At 59.7% G+C, this 2853-nt stretch overlaps 1 pseudogene; it reads right to left on the bottom strand.

Annotated features, from left to right (window-relative positions):
* Positions 1–595: 595 nt before the first annotated feature.
* Positions 596–2853, bottom strand: part of LOC115304185 — a 4463-nt pseudogene continuing 2205 nt past the window's right edge.

The following is a 2853-nucleotide window of genomic DNA, read 5'->3' as shown; positions in this document are numbered from 1 at the left end:
TCACCAGCAGGGCGGCGAGGGGAAGTCGGGCCCGTGTTGAAAGGCTCCAGGGCTTAAACAAACCCGTCCTTCTAACGGCCCACAATCATCACATCGACGTGACGGGAGAAAGCCTCGTGGCTTCAGTCTCACTTACTTTGAGTCACATAACTACCGGGTAATTGAGTGGACTGCACAGTGTGGGCATGTAAAGACTCACCCAGATATTTTTTAACATTTATTTGTTTTTGAGAGACAGAGAGAAACAGAGCATGAGTGGGGGAGGGGCAGAGAGAGGGGGGAGATATGGAATCTGAAGCAGCTCCAGGCTCCGAGCTGTCAGCACAGAGCCTGATGCAGGGCTCGAACTCACGGGCTATGGGATCATGACCAGAGCTGAAGTCAGACACCTGACCGACCGCGCCGCCCAGTTGGGTGCCAGGCTGGGCACCCAAACTGCAGACTGCACCACCCAGTTTGTTTATTTATTTATTTATTTATTTATTTATTTTGGCTTAGCCGCAGGTAAAATTTATTAAGGCAACAGTGAAACTCACGCACCCACGGCTGGCCAGGCTGACCTGAGCCCCGGCTGCTCTAGAATGGGCCTCAGCAGTTCTGCCTCCACCCCAGACCCCAGAAGGACCACGTGGCAGGCCAGAAGTCCAAGTCCATTAGCTAAAGGCGGATACCTAGGGGCCTTGATGTAGGACAGGTGGGGTCTAAGAAATCCATCCTTTGTTTCTAAAAAAAAAAAAACCAGGTTGGGGGTGCTGAGGACCTTCTAGAAAAAACTTGTTTCTGGAAGCCTCCCCCTAATGACTGATGGAAGTTTAGGACTCAGAAGGTGCGTCCTCTGAGTTCGCAGAGGGAGCTCCCCAAGGTGTTAGCAGAGATGCGCTGGCAGGAAGGGAAGACACACACGTTCCCGGCAGGGTCGGGGGTGGGGGGTGGGGGGTGAGGGGTCCAGCGCTCGTGCCGACCCCTCAGGGAGAGGCTAAGTCCCTCGAGTCCCCTTCTGACATTCCTAGTTCTCGTCTTCCAGGACTTTCTCCACGACCCCCGGGGCAAAGGGTCCAACCAGCCACATGATGGGCGCGTTCTGGGCCACGTACTCACCATGTGGTCAAGGGCCTCTCGGGCCTCAGCCACCTGCTCTCGGCTCTGCGTCAGGATGGTGCTGGACAGGTCCTCGAAGAAATGGATGCCACAAAGGTGGCCTGGAGGTCCTCCGGCTGGCGGCGAGCCTGCCGCACCTGGTCCTTCACGTGGGTGGGCAGCCCCCGGACGCTGGGCCCCAGCGACACACAGGTGTCCTGCAGCCGCTGCACGGTGTCCCGGACCACGGTGAGCATCTGGTTGGGCCGGGTTCCCTCGTGCCCCGGGGCTGCTTCTGGGTCCAGCCGAGCCACCTCTGGTGCAGCTTCTCCTGACCCTCCACCGGCTTCTGATCGACTCCGTGCTTGAGGGTTTCCGTCAGGCTGAGCGCTGCGCCCGCTGCTCAGGGCCTCCTGGGCCCCCCGCCGGGTCCGTCGCAGTTTGCCCAGCGAGTGCGCGTAGGCCGCTGGCGCAGCCGCTCCGACGGGCAGCCCGGGCACGAAGCAGCTCCGCGCCTGCCACCGCCGCCCCGAGGCGAGGTCGAAGCCCTCCAGGGGCGAGGCGAGGCGGGTGGGCGTCCCTCCACTCCTCCGACCGGCCTTTTGTTTTCCTGCAAGGGTGAGCAGTTCCTCGTATTCAGGGTTAGGATGAATATTTAGGCAGGGAAGCCTTGTCGTTGTACAGGGGGCACCTGGTCACACATGCGCCTTCCGGACACACGGCTGTACGTACATCGTGCTCCTTCTCGGGTGGAGAGTTTAGAGTCCCGATGACGTGAAGGCCATTGCCGGTCACCCCAGAGGTCACCCCGTGGTCCGTCTGTGCAGGTGCGAGTCGGGAGCTCCTCTCACACTTGTCTGGCGGGCTTCCTCCAAGCCGTCGCCATGGCTGGAGTGCTAGTTTCCGTTTGCGCCATGGGATGCAACTATCATGTAGTTAGAAAAATGAGAAAGCCACATTTCAAATAATAACACACAGACACCACATGGCTTCAGAGAAAGGGGAGGGAGCGTGTCGGAAAGAGGCCATGAGAAAATCTGAGCTTGAGGTCTTGGAGAGGTGGAGGAAAGGTTTAGGAAGAAAAGGGCCCGTCTGCAGCCACGCACTCAGAGAGCGCAGAGAGCGCGCAGGGAACATGGTGGGTCACCAAGCACGCCTGGCGGTGACGCGGGGCGCACAGGGTTCAAGGGACCCCCACGGACACACAGGACCTCCACCCCATGCAGATTCCCTGGCAGTGACCCGCACCTGGAGAAGCTGGGACCCAGGGGAGAGCAGAGGGGGACGGCGCCAGAGGGAGCCCCAGCTCTGCGAGCGGAAATGCCAGGGGCCCTGCCCGCCTGCCACCCTCACAACTTCTGGCCTTGGCGCCGAAACTTAGGGCCTCCGCCTTTAAGATCGGGGCAGGACCAGGTCTCACTCACGCCGTCAATGGTGGGGATTACTGCGTGATGTTCAAGCAACATTTCTGGGATGAGGGATGAGCGGGGAAAACAAATCTAGAGAGCTGTCCGCCTGGCTTCCTTTACGAGTCGCAACCCTGTTTATTTGTGTCATCTTGGCAACGAAAGCTCTTGGTCTGTGTTTGCAGGCCTGGTACTCAGACCTGGTTTTGTATTTCCTGTGAGAGTGACAGGTGCCCCCGTGCCTGCGAGCTGGGAAAGGCCCAGAGCCCCCCACACTGTTTCTGTCGTGGAGCCCAGTGGGCACCCACAGCCCTGGAGGCAGCCCGCGATTCAGGGGGTGCTCCCAGGTGGGGACGGGCCTGCGATTCGG

The sequence above is a fragment of the Suricata suricatta genome, chromosome 2 (assembly GCF_006229205.1).
Source record: "Suricata suricatta isolate VVHF042 chromosome 2, meerkat_22Aug2017_6uvM2_HiC, whole genome shotgun sequence".
In the NCBI taxonomy this organism is placed as follows: domain Eukaryota; kingdom Metazoa; phylum Chordata; class Mammalia; order Carnivora; family Herpestidae; genus Suricata; species Suricata suricatta.
The sequence above is the reverse complement of the archived record's forward strand: the minus strand, read 5'-3'. Positions and strand labels throughout refer to the sequence as shown.